The sequence below is a fragment of the Nelusetta ayraudi genome, unplaced genomic scaffold, assembly GCF_046127955.1.
Source record: "Nelusetta ayraudi isolate G7.1 ecotype Tasmania unplaced genomic scaffold, CSIRO-AGI_Nayr_v1 ptg000070l, whole genome shotgun sequence".
Taxonomy (NCBI): Eukaryota; Metazoa; Chordata; class Actinopteri; order Tetraodontiformes; family Monacanthidae; genus Nelusetta; species Nelusetta ayraudi.
The window spans coordinates 4,545,099-4,551,652 of record NW_027466120.1 but is presented as its reverse complement, the minus strand read 5'-3'; positions in this window follow the sequence as shown (position 1 = coordinate 4,551,652).

The window sequence follows — 6,554 nt, the reverse complement described above, 5'->3', positions numbered from 1 at the left end:
TGGACAACCCGTAACCAGGTGACAGAATATAACAGCGCAGGAACTGAGGCGAGAGACCTTCAAATGATATTGATTATGGAATGCACCTGTTGCATTGTCGGGACTAATTTTCAGTTTTGCATCGCACTGAAAACGAGCTCGCCACATTCCATCACCAGCAGAGCAGCCTGCAGCAACAGCATCTCGACATATCTGAAGAAAAGCTTAAGACCGGAGCTTGTGAAGATGAATTTGAAGAAAAATGAAGATATTTATCTCTATGATGGACTAAATCGGGCCACAGTTGTTTGTTGTCTGCTTGAGTTTGAATGATGAGGAGATCAGTTCTTTTGTGTGTTCAATGAGGTATATATCTATTCTTAACTTGCCTCTTAATCTGTGTGTTTGTGTGCTGAGCTTGATGTGACATGTGTTCTCGCCAGTTCTGCTCCGCTGTGTTGTCTTAAGCCCCAGGTGGGAGTCCTCCAGTGTGCCATTGTGGGATGTGTTTGATTTTACGACATGTGGTGAGACATTCCATCTTCTCATCTTTCCTGGAGTTTGGGGCTGCAACAGGCTTTGTAAACACAAACTAATCCAGCACCAGCTACACAATAGACTCCAAAGCTTCCTGATCCCTCTTAAATCCCTTTGAACAACAATGAAAATGAATTTTTTTCCAGACACCAGACACGGATTGCTAAAAAAACAAAAAACAAAACCCACATACCTTTTCACTTTATCATTTCTTCTCTTAACTAAAAGGTTGCTAATTTAAAAACAGAGAGCTTATTGGAGCTTTATTTTTGCTTAATTCTCACTTCAAGTGTTAAATATAAGTTTTTGTGCGTTCCAATGACAACTGCAAAAGATTACAGCAGTGATGGTTTTATTTGGACTACTTTAATTTTCACATGAAACAAAGAAAACATTTCATAAAACAATGGTGAAGGATAAAAGATGGTTTCTCTTCACTCCTAAATGGCTTTTGCAACTGCTTAACACAAGTCACCATAACAAAGGTGATTGGTCAATTTGAATGTAATAGACAGACGGTTTGGCCGCTCACTTTTGAACTTTTTTGGTCCGTGATTATGTTATTGTGTATGATATGTGCATGTTTATTTCATTTATTTGTATTTTTTAAACAGTTGGACACATGAGAGAAACTCAAGAGGAAATGAAAAGAAAGGTCAGGCAAAGTTCCATCTGGTGTGTCATGACACTCCATTTTTCATTTTAAACCTAACCATAAGTTGGCTTCATTGAGAGAGCTACAGCTTTTCTGCCATTGCCTTTTTAAGGTTAAAAGTTGCGCTTGCAGTGACCCATATTCAGCATGCAAAGAGGGCTTTCATATGATGAGAAAATCATATCTCTCTGAAACAGTTTAAAAGGATTAGGTTGCAGTTTATCAGCATGAAATTACAAGATGGAAGGAGATCTATTTCTCAGGCTTTGCTTTTGTCACTGCATGTAGTTTCAATATGTATTACTCAGATTGCATCACGCTGAGAAGCATCGGAACATTGCCGCTTCCTCTCTCCTGCTGGGTTTGCCTGTGGAGCGGTTACTATTTCCAAATCTGTCTGATAAATAAACTATAAATAGTTATAAAAGCAGATGGATTTTTCCGTGATCACTAAACTGTACTATTTTACTCTGTCCTGTAGAGTAAGTAATTGCCCATAATTGATGATACAGTGTGCTGTACCTACCTGATGATTTTGATTTAATTTTTAATAGAACAAAGTCACTAAAGACTCTGTGGATTTTTTAATCACTGCAAACTCTTTGGTCCGGTTACAGTTAATGACCTGCATCAGTTATAACTCTGTTGGCTTTTTGGCTCACTCTAAATGTGAATTCTGATAGGAGATTAATATGCGATGACTATCTTGTTAGGTAAATTTTTGTCAACAAGGAGCTGCCGGTCACTGCTTTGTCTGCGCGGACAAAGCGTGGTGATTACGCCAGTTTTAGTCTGTCCGCAGATGCCAAATTTCACAGGGGACTTATCTCTGGGACAAGCTCATATTCCTCTAATAAATATGTCAGCGTGGTGCAGATAGTGCAGGTGGTGGACCGGAATGCAAACTGTTTCACTGGATGGCAGCCATGTAACTTACATTCAAGCTGTTGCATACTGACTAAAAAATTGCCCCATACTAAGAATTATCATGGAGTGATACGGCAGCCCACTTAAGAGATGTTTCCCATATAGAGTTTCCACTATTCTCTTTGTTCCTTTTTCAATGTCTTGGCTAATTTATCCATTGGATTAAATTATTTTTGCCTCACTCTTGGAAAACCCGTGCCTTTGCCAATGAAAGGTTTGGACCATCTCCAGCTAACTCCTCAAAGAACATCACTCAGGAGAATGCCAAGTGGCCTTCCATGGTGGCAGATGCTCTATTTGTTGGATACGAGAGAGACGGAGAGAAGGCTAGTAGAACATCATAATTTCAAGGCAATCCAAAGCATTTTCGCATGGGTACAATGAACAATTTGAGCCTTGTACGTCACTTTGTAATGAATGGAGGGAGGGGGTCAGAGCCAATGACGTTCCCAACTGGTCCTTTGCAGTAACATTGTGCAAGGGACGCCTCCTAAACTTCCAGCAGAAAAGACTTGTTGGATTTTTCTCTTTCCAAAGGCCAGAAGCCTAAAATACAATCGGGCATGAATAAAATAGGGTGAAAGGGCTGCATGAACAGCTGAATGCATCAATGATTAATCAAAACTCCTTTGTTTCAATGCCCAGAGTTACATACAGGTACAAAACAGCTCGAGGTGGCTTCAAACACACATTTTGGAAATTGTTAGACTTCAGATTGATCAACTGTGGCAAACAGACAAAATCCTATTCTCTCTTTCCTATTTTTTTTTTTTTTAGAGGTTAGTCACTTGTGTGACAAATTCTGCACATTTCTGCCAGGCAGTGGGAACTGAGCCTGGGCTCACTCTGCTTTTTATCACTCAGTTTAAACTGTGACACAAATTTGTGTCATGTGGTTATAGTGGATTTACCTCTACACACACAGGGTTCTCCCCAAACCCAGTGATTTTTATGTAGTTCTGCTGTATGTTGGCTGAGTAGGACTTTGTTCTGACACAAACATGTACATTCACCGTGTGGTGACTTCTCAAGCGCTTTCATGAAAATAACAACCCTGAAAAATGAGCGTCAAAAATGAAGAGTGGGATCTTATATATTTTTATTTACGACCAATCCAAACCTGCAGCATTCAAAATATTTGTCATACCCTGGTTTGACCCAGCAGGTTCCGGCAGACAAGGACACAACAATGTTCTTTTTCATTTCTGATAGATTTGGCTGTTCAGCCGGTCCTCTACACTGCTTTATCCATATCTCTTTATGGCTTTTTGGCTTCAGGCGGGGAAAAAAAAATGTAATCCCAAGAACACCACTTTCGCATAAAAGCTACTGCTGAGAGCTTTGTAGGCAATGTACATAATTTCAGCCACTAACCAACTATTGGACAGCAACTTCTCTTGGATTCTCTCCAGTAGCACCACCTCATTTTACCTAACATTGCATTTCTGTTCCTTTTTTTTGCCAACACTATGTGAAAGGCCATGAGTGGCAGGGAAAATACTTATTGGAGGCAGAAAGGTGAGTATACTTGCTTTAAAAGCAGAAAAAATGGCAGTGTGCTGTGTATGTGATGTTTCCACTGCAGTCGGAGAAAGTGAAGTTGCCTTGTGCAACCTCGTTAAGTGTAACAAAGATGTGGTCAAAGTCAAGGGATGTGCAATATTAAAACAAAACAAAATATGTTTTTCCCCATCTTTATGATCTTTTGAAGGTCATTAATAAAATACCAACGTTTACAAACTAAAATCAGATGTTTTTGAATGATCAGTAAATTGCATGCCACTGCAAATGTATCTAACAATCACTGATTCTTTTATTTTTTTATTTTATTAAGATAACTGTCAGAGAAATGCTTTCATCTGCTGGAACAATTTGTTTTCCCTGATCAAAGCGCAGCTGCGGGAAATATGACAGATTGAAGTCAATGTGAGGAGGAAGTTTTTCCATACGCTGGTCTCTCTTGAAAAATATTATCCACTTCCCTCACGGACTCATATCTCACTGCACTCTTGCAGAGTATTGATGGTGTTGGACATGCATATTAGTTACACAAACAAAACAGAGCTCGGTTTTGCTCTGTAGACATTAAAGAGTGGCTATTCCAGACCTCATCATCGATTCAGACTGAGCACTGAGTGATTTGATGCCTATTTATAGGGAATTTATTGCCCACAGAAGTAGCTTTGCAGTCTGGCATGGGGATTTTTTTTTTGCTCAAAATATTTTAGCAGCTTTAAATATTTCACAGGGGTGAGATTTCATCACAATGTGTTACCTAATTTGAATCTTAATCGACACTTTGAACACTGTGGGAGTGTGTGAAACAGCCTGCTGATGGAGTTGTCTACTGAACCAAAAGGCCAGTAAACATAGATGAGTCAAATGCATTCAGATGTGTTTACCCATTATTACCCAACCTTTTGAATCAAACACCACTGAGACGTATGGTTTTCTCACACAACACTCCCATATATGTTTTAGGGTTCTATTTGAAACCGTTCTATGTATCTCTATGTAAAGATGATTGCTTCAAAATACAACCATTTGCACATTTCTGCAATGGATCAAATGAGACCTTTGCCATTTACACAGCACCCCCAGCTGGCCTGGTAGAGTGCAAATGAAATACATTGGTTGTCCAGTTATATTGGCTAATAGATAAGTATTTTTTCATGTGGCTAAAATTTGGGTTTCAAATTATTCGAAAGCGGTCGCAATCTTTAAAGTTTCCGTTCCGTTTTTATTTTGGTTTCCATCTGTATGGTTCTCCAGGTTGTGTTAGACTTTTCACTTACCACACAAAATTTGCTGGTCCACTGTGGCAGAAAATCCTTTTCAAAAAACTGTGTGGTAGAAAACCTTTATGATGACAGAATGCAATGGCTGCCGCACACTGAGCCGCTTTTGATGAGGACGGATTTCCTATTGCAAACAAAACCGTCTTGATGAATGGCAGGCTGCTTGTTTGCACCCCCCCCCCCTTTTTTTTTTTCAACATGTGAGCAAACGTCTCGTCGCCATCCTATCCACCCTCTCTGTCCACAGCTAAACTGAGATTGCGCGTCGGAAGGCGGGCAGCCATCGCGACTCTTGCAGTATGATTGAGGGACCACAACCGCGCTGTGATCCAAATGGTTGGGGGCTTCTCATTAATATAGATGGGGTTTTTATAGGAATGGCTGTTGGGTTAAATTATTCAGCGGGTTCAGGGAGACATATGGGCCGCCTCCTTCAGTGGCGGTGCTAGCTGAAAGCGTAAATACCTGCTGTGGGGCAGGTGAAGCAGAGCAATGAGCAGGGTGTCTGGCGTGTGCGAAGAAAAAAAAAAATGATGACATGGAATCGCGAGGGCCCTAAATCATCAGCTCTTAAAGTGTCGCCAAGGCAACGGCGTTCATTCGGCAGACATGCAAAAAAAAAAGAAGAAGAAGAAGAAAAAAAAGGCTTGGATGTTTGCTTTTCTTTCTCACTTTTGTCTTTCAATGCAATCTGACTTCAAAAGTGTGAAATGTGCCGTGTTTTGTCAGGTTTGGAATAAATGGCTGTAAAGATGTTGATGGGAGACACGTGCAGGAGGAGAGAGAATAGACGGCGGCCGAGAGGGGCTAAAAATAGCAGCGGGATCGCAGCTAAAGTCCTGTCAGGGCGTCTTCACGTGTGATCGACGGCTCCGTACAGACGAGACACGGCACAGCACACAACTCAATGCAAACGCAGCCCCCTGTGCCGTGTGTGTGTGTGTGTGTGTGTGTGTGTGCGTGCGTGCGTGCGTGCGCGTGTGCGCACCACCTGGTTTATTATAATGTGCCCGTCGTGCACACCAACGCACGCAGTCACTCACGAGCCCACATGCAAACTCGTGTTCACTCTCGCTAATAAATGAGGGGTTTCAGCCGCGGTTCAGGTCCATTAAGTCACGCCGTCGGCGTGGGCCGGACCTGTTATTATTGCGCCCAGAGTGACGGTAATGTGCGCATGATTCTGTCCGTGGCACGCGACGTGAAGGATGTGCACGCTCCGCGACACATTACGGTCGTGTGCAGCCCTGAGATCTGGCGGCGTGTTGGTGTTATTCTTCTTGGAGCAAACCAGCGAATGTTTTGTCCGCTTGATAACTTTGATTAGATGGGAACAGGAAGTTGATTCATAGACTTTCATTACCTTAGTGTCGCTTTCTTATGCATGCACTTACATGAACTTTATCACTTTATTTATTATTTTTTTTTATTTTTAAAAAAAGGTCCATGAAACAAGTTGGATTTATGCAGAGACGGCTGCAGAAGTGTTCAAGACCCTGATTAAAAATGAATACCACAAACTCTGAAACTCTGTGGCACTTCACACACTGCTGACTTTATTATTGATGCGGTTGTTATTGTGTGAAATGCCTCAGCACTGGCCCGCTCAAGCTCACTTCAATTCATGAAGTCGCAGTTAAAGAAATGCTAGAATCCGG